Below are 14624 nucleotides of genomic sequence, written 5' to 3' on the forward strand. Positions count from 1 at the left end.
CGCCTGCAACAAAACGGCCTTGTAGTCCGGTACGACAAGTGTACCTTTGGCGCCAACGAAGTGTCGTTCTTAGGGCACCACATCACTCCTGAAGGAGTCCACCCCCTCCCTGAGAAGGTAGCAGCCGTTCAGAACTTCCCCGTGCCCTCGACTGTCAAAGCCCTGCAGGAATTCTTGGGCATGATCAACTATTATCACGGTTTTCTGCCAGCCATTGCCGCCACTCTTGCTCCCCTCTACGCCTCCCTCAAGGGCAAGCCAAAGGACCTGAAGTGGGGTCCTCTTCAAGAAGCAGCCTTCTGCAATGCAAAGAAGGCCCTATCAACTGCTGCGGCTCTCACTTTTCCTATCCCACACGCCCCTCTCCTTCTCTCCACCGATGCCAGCGACGTCGCTATTGGTGCAGTACTCGAGCAGGTGGTCAACGGCTCGCCCCGCCCATTGGCCTTCTTCAGCAGAAAACTGTCCAAGGCAGAATCTGGTTATTTTACCTTCGATCCAGAATTGCTGGCAGTTCACTTGGCTGTCCGTCACTTTCGCCATTTCTTAGAAGGTACGCCCTTCATCATTCGCACAGACCACATGCCTCTGGTGCACGCCTTTGCTCGACAGTCTGATGCCTGGTCCGCCTGGCAACGCTGACATCTCTCCGCCGTGGCTGAATACAATCACACCCTTCAATACGTCCCTGGGAAAATGAATCCCGTTGCCGATGCCCTGTCAAGAAACACGTTGGCTGCCGTTCAACTGGGATTGGATTACAACGCCCTGGATGAAGCCCAACGACAGGATCCAGAGTATCAAGCATGTAGGACATCCTGCACGTCCCTCCGTTGGGAAGACTTTCCCCTCGAAGACTCCAACACCACCCTCCTCTGTGACGTCAGTACTGGTAGACCGCGACCTTGGATTCCTGTTCTCATGCAACGGCAGGTGTTTCATTTCATTCACGGCCTTTCACATCCCTCGTGCCGTTCTACTGCACAGCTACTGAAGGCAAAGTTCATTTGGCACGGCATTTCTAAGGATACTAAGGATCTTGTCCGCGCCTGTACTTCTTGCCAAACTTACAAAGTACATAGACACACGGATTCCGGAGTGGGCACCTTTCTTCAACCTCAGCGTCGTTTTACATACATTCACGTCGACGTTGTAGGCCCCCTACCCACATCACAAGGACATCGTTAACTGTTTACCTTCATCGACCGCTCCACTCGTTGGCCTGAAGCCATTCCCATGGAAACTGCAACGTCCGCCTCATGTACATCTGCCTTACTCTCTGGATGGATTGCAAGATTTGGTATCCCTGAGCATATCACTTCCGACAGGGGAACCACTTTCAACTCTCAATTGTGGACATCATTAGCGAATCTCCTGGGCATCACCCTACATCAGACAACGGCCTACAACCCCGCTGCCAATGGAATGGTTGAACGTTTTCATCGCACCCTCAAAACAGCTTTGATGTCCTGCTGCAAGGATTCAAACTGGTTTATTCAGCTTCCCTGGGTCCTCCTGGGACTAAAGACCACTCCTAAAGACGCCCTCGACGTCTCGGTAGCTGAAATGGTGTATGGTGACCCGTTAGTCGTCCCTGCCGAATTTTTTCCTTCTACAACATCCTCCGACGATCTCCAACGCATACTTCACGTCGTGGGAAAATTTACTCCATGCCGCCAGACTTACAAGCCCCCATCGAAGCATCACATACCAACAGACTTGCACTCTGCAATGCACGTCTTCCTGCGCAACGATACTAGCAAGCCACCGCAAACGCCCCCTTACACTAGCCATTTCCTTGTGATCTGACGCAGTCCGAAAGCATTCCTACTAAACATTCGTGGCAAAGAAGACTGGGTCTCCATTGATCGTCTAAAACCTGCTTATCTTCTGCCATATGACCAGCCTAGAGTTCGCCTCTCTAGATCAGGGCGCCCTATTTAACATGTACAGTATGTCATTTTTAGGGGGCGAGCCATGTACCAACCATCTGTCATACAATCGTACATAGTTCATTTTGTGCTTGTATCTTTGCTTGTTTCCTCTGTAACATTGTCGATTTCTTAACATGAAAATTCTTTTTGCTTTGAGATTTTGTACATAAAGGAGAGTGTTCTACAATAAACTAACTCAGTTGCTTTCACACTGCCTTTGAGTTCACAACCTTCTCTCGGCTCGTTACAGCGCTAACAAGGAGTTTTGAACTCTCTCCAGTTTACGATAATTCCAGACTCAGTGCTATGTGCACAGCTGTAAGATGCGTTAAGAGGCTGGAGAAGATACGCATCAAACGCTCGAAGAGATCTAATAGGACCAATGATGGTCATTCCCTCTTCGCTTACCCTATAATGACCAATGGCCACGGGCCCGTAGGCCATTTTAGCCCTGTAATGGGTGAAGAAACTCTCTCCACACAGATCAGACCTCCTCAGGCTGATCTGGGGCATCGAAGCGATAATGAGGCGTCCAAACTGTTAAGGATAAGGGACATCTCATTTCATTAGGGAATGTTAGCCATCCCTTCTTTAAGGGAATGGCGCCTATCAGCAGCTCGTTTATAAATGATCCGCAAGGTGACAGCGAATGCTCTTCTCGGGTTCAACCCAATAGAGTTGGAATGGTACACGGACGCAGACCCATTCCCTCCCAGACGGGAACAAGTCCCCGAGCTGCAGATCGTTCTCTTCATCATGAGCGTCATCAAGATACTATCTCAATATATAGCCACATACGAGGATCCTCTAGTGGAGGTAACAGACATCATGTCTCTAGAATAGAATTGATGGACTTAGAAATTCCTGTTCAGCCCATCAAATTTCCTCCGGAAGGCCCTCTACATGCTGAGACCCTTCCAGGGAAGAGGGGCTCTGTTGGCTCCCAGGTAGCCCAAGAACACCCCGTTCCCTGTAATGAAGGAACTGAGGCTGAGGCTGGTCCTAGTTATGCACCTAGGATTATCCAGGAGGTTCAGAAGTTTTCTGCCTTTGATTTATCACAGCACACCTGATCCCTTCATCTTATGAATTCCTTGCCCTTAACGGTTAGGAAAAAGACTGGGATCTTAAAAGGCAAAATAGAATTCCTTGAACAATACAAGTCTAGTCAACTGGAAGACAATACGAGTCTTCTTGGGAAAAGTAAGTTGCTTTGTGAAGCAATAGGGACCGAAAGCAATCTCATGATCTTCTGCCTGTCCTTCTATGTCCACCCCTATATTCAAGGTCTGGCAGCCAACAGCACAATGGCCTTTGAGAATGGAGGCAGTGTATCCTTGGATACTATGAGAAGTCTAGTTCTTCGGCCTTTTCCCGATATAAACCTTTGTGTAAGCACCAAGAGTATGGCCGACTTTGCGAGAGAGGTCACTTGATTGGATCTTTGGATCTATGGACCAATATCTATGTACAAGTCAGCCCCGACTAGACCTCTTCTATATGCCCTTTAAATGGATCTGACAAATGAAATCCTTAATAAGATTCCGAAAACATGTGCAGGCTTAGGCCTGCAGCGCCACTAAAGCCCATCTCATGGTCTTTCCTACATTATGCCTCACCTGTGAACAATGAGGATTGTTCCCTCAAGGATCTAACCTGAAAGATTATTTTTCGGTTCGCTATAGCCTCTGGGGTTAGAGTTAGTGAAAGAGTGGCCCTATCTGGGGATGAGGGCCACATTAAGTGGGAGGACTGCATCTTTTTCCTGATCCAACCTTTCTCACTAAGGACGACCTACCCACTAAGAAGTGGGGTTCCTGGAGAATCTGCCCTCTGAAGGAAGATGTCTCTCTAGGTCTTCTACAGTGTCTAAGGTCTATCTTCATAGAACTTCAGACTTCTGGAGAAACAGCTCTTTACAGGAGAAAACTTTGGATCAAACTATCCCTATAACTGAGGGCGAAGCTCACCTACCTTATTCGCGGAGCCGATCCTGAAAGTACTCCTGCAGATAAAGATCCGAGAAAAGTTGCTTCATCACTGAACCTTTCAGTGTGTAGACTTCAGCTTCTTTGCTCATTTACTGATCGGCAGTTGTCCAGTGTGTCTTACAGACACTATGCTAAGCAAGTCCATGGATCGAAGCATTATGTGGTGGCGGCAGGTGCTATTTTGGACCCCGTCGTCTAGCTCTGCGATGTACAGTAAATTGATTGGGACTATCAATTAAAAGGAGAAGGGGTCAGCATTTTTCGTTTGACCTCCCTTTGAATAAGTATTGCCAAGGTAACATCAAATCTGTTCGGAATCTCAGGTGTGAAATTATACGGATACCACTAGTGCCATGTGTAGATAGTACATAGTGCTGTTAGACTATTTCATGTACAGAAATCATAAAAAAAAGTCTTGTTAAAAGAGCTTTTCTTCAGTCTAAGAGTGGCACTCATCAATTTTCCCCTTTCAAAGAATGGAACATTAATTTCTGTGTATGTCTCTTGTATAATTTCCTTATCATGCTACATTCATTTAGCATGTAGTCATTTATTAAGAATAAATGTCTATTAAAATGCAGTTGCGTCCTAATTTGCCCAACAATTGCATGTTTAAGATGCCAGAGTTCCTTGACTTACTCATGTAAGTATTTCTCATATCATTGTATGCTTACAAATAACGGATGAGGACACTGATATTGGTTCCGCAATATGTACAAGCCTTGAGACCGTTTGTATTCTCAATGTATACTTATGTTTGTTCATACAATATATGCTACCTTGAGGCCCCTTTTCTAACGTCTAAAAATGACTCTTCCCTGCAGGGGGCAGGAAGCACTAACATTGTTATGCTTAGTGATAATGACGGATAACGGTAACACCATTTGTCTCAATTGGCCCTTTTGGCCGTAGCAATATTGTCCCAAGGTTAAGGAACTGATGAAAATTCACAGATACATTAATTCTCTGGTATGCTTGAGCCCAAAAAACGGATTTTGAGCGAAGCGAAAAATCTATTTTTGGGTGAGATGGCCATGACGTCCTGATGGACCCACCCTTCTTTTCTATGAAAAGATCTTCACGGTTTCCCTCCCTGAACTACTGTATCTGTAGCACCATGCTCAACGCTACAAGGAAAGACCGCCAGAGGGAGTTGGCGCGGTTGTGATACGATAGTAGTAGGGGAACCAGAGTAACCTCTGTTGTGGCTACCCCTCTAATTCTGCCACATATCCCCCTCGAAGCATAAAGGCTATTCGGGGTGCAGATTGCCATGCGGCGTGTCAAGAATACCTCCCCTGATTATATACGATACTCTTGAGAGTAATCTTAAGGGTACTCGCGCCATAAGTTAGAATTCTGTGAAACCTTTGGTTTTATTCTCTGGGATTATCACTGTAGTCATACATACCCTTGGGAAGCTACTAAAGGAACCTTCCATCAGGACGTCATGGCCATCTCACACAAAAATAAATTTTTCGCTTTGCTCAAAATCCGTTTATAATCGGGAATAATATGAAGAAGATATTCCGGTATTAACAAATTCTAAGGAATCCCCGCATTTTTACGCGATGTATCATAGACCTGAATACCATTTAATCAGACAGATATATGGAATCCATTATTTCTGTAACCAAAGGATTTCTTTTTTATAAATAAGGTATATGGTTATAACGTAATATAAAGTAGAGGATAGGTGAAGGAAAAATTGACCAACAGTGATATTGTGTTTACGTATGAGGTGGTGAACGTACCGATTTCATTGCAAACCTAACTTACCAATCTTCTAATTTCTTTTATTTACAAGTGATTAAAATTAAAAATATATCTGTGAATGATTAAAGAGGAAGTATCATTTTACTTTTTAGAATTGAAATTCAAAACACCAATTTGGTTGAGGGTAATTTTCCTTAACAGCAATGTTATTTTGCCCACATTCATATTATTTTCTACCCCACATCAAAAGAACCATGTGGCCTTTTCAGTCACCGATCACTCCACTCGCTAGCACCATGCGTGTACTGTTACCTTACTTTCTGCACTGATAGTAAGATTCGACATCATAGAGCATATTACTTTACACTTCAGCTGGTATCCAGAAACTCTATGGGTCATCCCCGGACATAGGGACACTCTCAAAAACATTATGGAGGTCTCAGTGCCTGAAATAGTAAAAAGCGACCCATTTTTCGTGTATGAAGAATTTTCTCCGTCAGTCACCCCCGAAGACAATCTAGAGCACTTATGTCCCCTTATAGGGGAAGGTACCACCTGCTATCAGACTAACAAGCAGCATATACCAAAAAAAACATTCACCGCAGCATACTTCATTTGCACCAACGCTGGCAAGTGTTGTACTTTAACAAGCTTTCCTCCTCAACATTCATGGACAAGAGGATTGAATACCCATGGATTGCTTAAGAATACTTATCTCCTGCAAGAATACTACTCTCTGGGACAGTTTGCCCTCTTTCACATCTATGAATTCTTCAGGGGCAAAGCTTGCAATGTAGGTGCAACAAACAACGCACATATAAATAAACATAAATTCCCTCTCTACTTTTTATTCTACACAGGGCATCCAGTAATTGTCATGTGATCCCAAGAGAATTGAACAACAAAAACCATGAAATATAGCATGCAAATTTCAACTCTGTTTTGAATACCTTTATCATATAATAATTTCTTGGGACAAGGTCAATCTTATTGACAAAAGCCATAGAATGCTTACATGCAGTTGTCACACCTATGCGAACATATGGGTACCTATAAATGCCTGTGTTGTTGTTAAATAAAGTTGTTTGTTCAGGAGTTTAACTTATCCCTAACCCTCCTTCACTCCTGTCACAAAAGTATGAATTCATAAGGCTTTTTCAATATGACATAATAAATATTTTTGTGATGCATAACAATCAACTATTTTTTTCTTCTTTTTTTTCACCTTAACATTTGATGACATCAACCATAACAAATATAGCATACTGTTTTATTAGAATTGGAATTCAGCTTCAACTGACAATGCATATCAATCTTTGGCCTTTTAGTAATGCCATGCCAAATGAACTTAAATTTTAGTAGATGTGCAGTAGATTTATTCGAGAAACCATGGATCAATAGAAACACATTTTGGTGCATGCAAGCATGTATCCATGGGCATGGCCTACCAATCCTAACATCACATAGACATATTGCGTTGGAGTCATCTATGGTAACGTCCTCCCAGTGGAGAGACAAGAAATTGTAATCTTTATGTTGGGTGTCATTTCACTGGGCTTCTATCTAGCCATTGTCATTCATACCTAGGTGAAAGGCAGCCCATTTGTTTCTGGAAGAGGATCAGAGAGCGAGATTCAGTTTACAAGGGATGTATTGAATGGTACAGTTATATTGAAAAAGGACAGAAAGATGTTGGTGTTGATGTGTGGACCAAACATCGGACGATAGAGTAAAAATTTGTGAAAAGGGCATGTGGTCCTGCAAATGAAGGTTTTGCCCTCTAAGCATTACTGGGAATAACCTACAGTCGAATGCAATTCCAAGAGATCATGGTTGAGGGTAGAGTAGCTGGATTCTAGTCTGGAAAGCTTCTTACTGAGGAAGGCCCATAGACAGAGCTATCCTTTGATCCTTTGTTTCACTACTGCCCATACATGGATGTCACTGGGATTGATGGATAGTAGGAGGGGTGAAGTTAGCATGAAAAAGGTAAGAGTAGTAGCAATTGATAGGATTTTCTTTGAAGAAGGTAAATTCCTGATGGGGACTTCGGCGGTTTTGGAGTGGCCTTGAGGGAATTCTAAAGGGAGACAAGAGTGTCAGCATGGTTGGAAAGAACAAGTTATAATAGTTCACCATCCCCAAGTACTCTTGAGGTGTGGGAAAGTCTGTAGTGCTCATACCTCATCAGAGAGGGTTAGAATATTCTCAAGAGTAATTTGATTATCAAAGATTGCCACTTCACTGGCAACAAAGGAAAACTTGTCAAACCTTACTGTAAGGACGTTCTGCTACAACTAGTTGATATCTAGTATGTTATCTATGTAACATACACAGAAGCGAGGACCTCCATGATTCCGGTTAAGAGTCATTGAAATATGGCCCCTGCATTATGAAGGCCAAATAGTTAGTGATTGGAAGTATATGTGGTCAAGTCACAGTGAGTAATGGCAGTTTTGTGAATGTCTTCTGGACTATTTGGCACCTGATATTACTCCTTCAAGAGGTCGAGGCTAACAAATACTACAGCACTCTGAAGGTAGTTGCGGATGTTGGCCATGATGGAGAGGGGTTAGTGGTCTGATTCCTTCTGTTTAGATACCTGTAATCACCACTAAAGCATAGGGATTCAGCCATCTTCAGGACGATGTGCCGATGAAATGAACATCGGTTCGAGGCCTTTTGATAAGGACTATTTCTTCCATTTCAGAAAATGTGCCTTTAGCGGCTGTCAAATGTTCTGGGGTCGAATGTCTAAATCTTACATGCACTAAGGTCCCAGTAGTCTTGATATGTTGATAGATGATATGCATGAGAGGCATAGCTTTTTTTGCTGAAGATTTAAGGATATAAAGTTATGAAGTTAGTGTAGTAGACCTATGGGGTTGTGCTGTAGCGGAGCGAGTTCAGAGGGAACAGAAGATAAAGGTGTGGATGAGTAAGAATTGGCATTGACTAAACGTTGTTGTATGATGTCAAGAAAGAAGAGAAAATGGTAGAGCAAAATTACGCCCATACTAGGTGCCACCAAAACAACTATGTTAATGTCTCGTAAGTGTAGCAGACATCAGTAGTCTTGAAATGACGGGGTCGTGCCCTGAAATCGAAAAGTAGCAGATGCGAACAACTGGCAATAGTATAAAAAAGAAAGCACACAATAGATCCTGAATCATCCAAAATCAAGAGATTAGTTTACAGCAAGGCCACTGCCATAGATGATCACTGCTTACAAGTTTTTTACCATTGTCATCCGGTAGCACATTTTTAGCAGCAGCCCCAAATCCGGAGTAGTAGTAGCACAAGCAAGGATATAGGGCCATCATTCAGTGGCTGTTTAAGGTATTGGTTGATGGGAGAGCATGAGGTAGCATTGATGGGTAGTGGGAGTTTTATTCGCTGCCCAGGTATGTCACGAGGTGGGCCTCTATGTCCTACAGCATTCATCTTAGCTTCAGACGGCATTGAATTGTTATCTCCTTCATCAGGAGTGGAGGTGTTAATGGAGTTTTTGATGGTGGGGAAGTGGCTGTCGATAAGGGCATCAACTATAGTTATCAAGACTATCATGGGCAAGATGTTAAGACTAAGAATAGTAGATCACATAGATTCAGGCTGACATTGTACTCAAAGGGCACAAAGTAAGTTCGTTTCGTGAAAAACGTTTGCAACAGTTTAAAGGCAAGCAATGCCACTTATTTTTCTAAGGACCATCAATACCTTCAGATCCCCAATGGTTGTTAAGAGAGCTGAAAAATTCTGACTACATAGGCATCTATCAACTGTAAGTACTACAGCAGGAGGTATGATATGAGGTATGAGGTATACCTTTGCTCTTAAATCCAGTCAGATATTTTTTGGAAAATGGTGTCTTGGATCGCAGTAAGGCTAGAGTCAGCTTTGCAGCTTTAGTGGATCATGCCATTGATGTGAAATTGAATTTTTGCCTGTAAAAACCAACCAAACATTCATCTACTGGCGAAGGGTGGTAGTTTTACTGTGGCAAAATGGATAGATATATTAGGGACTTTGTTGGACATTGCCAAAGGATACAGCAGATGAAGTGGTGAGCTGGGAGAGGGGTATCAGAGGCATTTTGTAGGTCACCAATGCGGTAAGAGTGATAAGCATATAAAGATAAGACGAGGTACTGAACAGCTAACTTTATTGAGCAACAACTGATATTTATTGGTTCCGAGTGGGTCACATAAGGGTGACAATTGCATGTGTATAGTTAACAGCTTTTGTCATTAAATTTTGTTGGAGTCAGATGGCAGTTACCACATGCACTGCATAGAAGGAAGCGTAGAGAGGGTATACTTTTTTATTTGTATGGATGTTTCTTGCTGCAATTACCTCACACTTTCATTGAATGTAGGATCATCTCTATATTTAGTGCTTACCTAATATGATTAGCAAACTGTTGTGACAAGATACTTCTGCGTAGATCTGTTATCAGATATCCCTGACTAAACAAATACAGAAGACATATATGATTAAGAAAATGTGCTTAATGTTGAGCGGATAAAGAGCTATAGCATTTATCAAATGCTGGAATATATGACTAATCATATTAAGTTATTAGCTGTATTTCCTCATTTCTCCTGATTGAGAATTATTCAGCAGAAAAGACACTGTAGATTGTCAAAAATTATGGGCAAGGTGTGCAACTGTTAGGAGAAATCTATATAAATTTGTTACAAGTAATACAGCCTAGATTACTCTATTTTATGGTACCAGGTTCAACCTATCCCTGGACAGCGATATAAGTGGGTATCCCATTTAGAATGGTCTTTTTTTACCACTGTTTTAGCAATAGTGAGGCCCTAGTGATAGCTAGGACTTGTAATGGGCCGAGAGAAGGTTGTGACTCAAAGGCAGGATGAAAGCAACAGAGTAACTTTATTACAGAACACTCGCCTTTATATACAAAAACTCAATGCAACAGGAAATTTCCTGTTCAACCGACACTGCACCCGTTACCAGTTAACGGTGAGAAAAACAGACACGTTATTTCAGTTTCAATGTTAGTGCGAGGGGAGAGCGAAGATACAAGCATAATATATACACAAAATGAAATATCGTTACTATGTACGATTATGTGACACACGGTTGGTACAGACTTTTGTGTTTTCCTTTGTTTTTAGTTTTTGAGAGGTCAATATTGTTCATTTGGTGTCAGTGGAAAATTCAGTGTGTCCCTTGTTGTTTTAAGAGTTTATGAAAAAGTTGTGATTTCAGTTTAGTTTCGGTTGACAATCTTCAATTGTAAAGGAAAGTACTGAAGAAAAAAACAATTACATATAGTGATTTGCTGGAGGATTGGGCTCTGAAGTTGTACATATTAAATCTAGCCTATTATTAGAGACAGATTTCCTCAATTGTCAGGTCTCCGAGCGTAGTTAGAATGCCACCATTATGTGATGTTGGAGGATCAAAGACCACCTGAGGTTCATGTACGTTCATCTTTCCTTGTTTGTCAATTTCATTGTCATCATGTCCATTTAGTAAGCCGATTAATTATAATACTTGAAAATCAAGTTTCATTGATATACTGGTGTATGATAATTAGATTAACCATAACTTGCTATATTTCAAGAAAGCTTTAGATACAGCAGCTCATTAAAGAAAAATGCATTTTGGCTTCATTCTAATATCTACATAATTGATCAATGTTAGAAAAAAACAGCATAATAGAATGAAACTCTCAATATCACTGATATCAACTGGGGACTAATGTCTGCAGATGAAAAAAAAAACATGAAACGAAAATCCAACAGCTCAAAACTTTGCTCACCTATTATGCCTATTGAAGTAGAAATGACTGTGAGTCAGAAAACTAGGGTGTGGGATTTAGTGGTAATTTCAGCGGAAGGAAACGGACCGCAAAGTACACTGTCTCATACTGCGTCACCCCTTGAGGCTTATTTCACTTTGATTATGAAAAGACTTCTTCCTCCAATTCTCATATTAATTTCCTACTGTTTAGGAATGTTTAGCAAGCGTGAAGACACTTGCCATTGATTAATGCACGAAATTAATATAATTTAACTTTCGCATTCCCAGCTTATGTGCGAGAACTGAGTATTGTGCTCATTATGATATTTTTGGGGGAAAGATGAAGTAATGACAACTTACCAGACAACTATCTTTCTTTTTGTTTGTCTCTCTGTCTGTGTGTCTGTCTATGTGAGTGTAAAAGTGTCTTAAGTATATATGAAAAGGTAAAAAAAAAATACTTTATATAAAACAATATAGTTAGAGCATTGTTCTTATAAATTCCATAATGAAGGAACAATTATTTCTATTTCATAACCTTTAGATACAAAAAGACGAGTCAATGATTATGGACAAGTATGATTCATGATGGGGAGAGGGACTGCAGATGCAATCTTTATACTAAGGCTGTTACAGAGAAAAAAAGATTAAGGGAAAGCAGAAGCTCCTCTGTGCTTTTGTAGATGTAGTGAAGGCTTATGATAGAATACCAACAGAAGTGATGTTTTGGTATTTGAGGAAGAGAAAAGTCCTAGAGAAGTTGGTTCGAATGGTAGAGATGATATACAAAAGAACAAAGACAAAAGTAATAACAGCTAAGAAATAGAACCCTTTGAAGTTAGTGCTATATTACACAAGGTGTCACCATGAAGCCCGTTTTTGTATGTGTTGCTCTTCAAAGTGTTGAGCGAAGGGATCAGAAATTAAGAATTGTGAAACTTTCTATATACAAATGATTTGGCGACTACTGCTGAAAATGAAAAAGAATTTCAGAGAAGAGTGGTAGAGTGGCACAGAACTTTGGCGAAGGGGGCTCGAGGGTAAATGTTGATCAATCTGAAGCTATGGTAACCAGTAAGGAAGCTAGGGATAGGACAGCCATGCGTGAAAGTAGAGGAGCACCTATAAAACAGGTAGAACAGTTTAGATACTTGGGATCTACTATAAACCAAGAGGGACGATATGAGGATGAAGTTGAGAATAGGATAAAAGCCGCATGGGGAAAGTAGAGGAAGGTAGAAGGATGGTATTTAATAAGGAAATGCAAATCGAGTTAAAAGTCAAGATCTATAGCACAGTAACAAGACCAGTGTTAATACATGGATCAGAAGCTTTGGCATTGAGACAAAAAAAGAAGCAAATCTTGAGAGAACAGAGATGAGAATGCTGAGGTGGGTTATGGGAATATCACCTCTTGAAAGCTTACAAAATGATGATATATGAAGGATGGCAGGTGTGGTAAAGATTACAGAGATGATAAGAGTGTTATGATTGAGATAGTGTAGGCATGAAGTAAGGATGGATGGTGGGGAGAGAGTGAGGAGGGCTTAGGAGGAACCTGCTATGGGGAGAAAATCAAGAGGGAGACAGAAAATCAGATGTAGAGATAAGGTGAACGGTGATAGGGAGAGAAGAAGTTTGGTGGAAGAGGATGCCTTTGATAGAATCGATAACGGTGGGGAAGAAAAAGAAGAAAAATAAGAAGAAAAAAAGAAGAAGAAGAAGAAGAAGAGAGCAATTCTGTGTCTGCTTACAAAACACCAGCAACCTTGCTAGTCCCCTTCTCTCCACTAATGCCAGCAATGTCGCTATTGGCCCACTACTCCAGCAGTTACTTAATGGTTCGCCATGCCCATTGGCCATCGTTTGTAGAAAAATGTCCTTTGACTATGAATTACTGGTGGTGTATAAGGCTTACCATTACTTTCACCACTTCTTAGAAGGTACGCACTTAGTTATTCATTCAGACAATATGCCTCTGGTGCATACCTTCACTCTGCCAGTTAATGCTGACATCTGTTTGCCGAGTCTGAATACAATTGCACCCTTTATCACATCCTGGGAAAATTATTCCCATTCCCGTTGCCCTGTCAAGAAACACATTGGCCATCATTCACCTGGGAATGGATTTCAATGACTTGACAGAAACCCAACGAAAACATACAGAGTACCAATCATGTTGCACATCCTGCACATCCCTCCATTGGAAGATGCCATTTTCAACAACTCCAATGCCATCTTTCTCTGTGACCATGACCATAGATACGCGTATCCATGAGGCGACAGGTGTTTGATTTCATTCATGGTCTTTCTCTTCCATTGATCTGATCTACTGTACAGCTACTTAAAACAAAGTTTATTTAGCATGGCATTACTAAGGATGCTAAGGATTGGGTCTGCACCTTAATTTATGCCAAATTTCAACAGTTCATCAACACACCAATTCAGATGTGGGCTCCTTTTCTTAAACTTGGAGATATTTCGTTCACATTTACATCGACTTTGTCGGTCCCCTATCCTCATTACAAGGACATGGTCACCTTTTTACAATCAACGAACGGTCTACTCGTTGCCCTGAATCCATCACCCTGCATATTGTAACATGCACCTTATGTACATCCGCCTCTCTCATAGGGTGAATAGTTAGATTTGGTATCCCTGACCATATTACTTCTCATAGGGGTACCACTTTCACCTCTCAATTGTGAACACCATTAGAAAATCTCCTGGGCATTACCCTACATCGGACAACAGCCTACAACCCAGCAGCCAACAGAACGGTTGAAAATTTTTCATCGCACCTTCATAGCATCTATGATGTCCCGATACAATTACCCCAACTGGTTTACTAAGGTTCCCTAGTTCCTTCTGTGACTAAGGACCACTCCTAAAGATGCCCTAGATACCGTGGCAGCTGAAATTGTATAAGGCCACCCGTTGGTGGTTCTTGGTGATTTTTTTTCTGGTTCTAACCTTCTTTGATGATCAACAGCGCCTACATTATGTTGTGGGATAATTTACTTCATGCCGCCAGGCTTACAAGCCCCCTATAAAGCAACACTTACCGACAGACTTGTCCAAGGATTCACACTTTTTCCTGCGCAATGACACTAGCTGGCCATCACCAACACCCCTTCACTTGGGTCTTTTCCTTGGGATCTGTCTCACAATGAAGGGTTTCTTAACATTCGTGGTAAAGACCCTGCGT

The sequence above is a fragment of the Palaemon carinicauda genome, chromosome 15 (genome assembly GCF_036898095.1).
Source record: "Palaemon carinicauda isolate YSFRI2023 chromosome 15, ASM3689809v2, whole genome shotgun sequence".
NCBI lineage: Eukaryota > Metazoa > Arthropoda > Malacostraca > Decapoda > Palaemonidae > Palaemon > Palaemon carinicauda.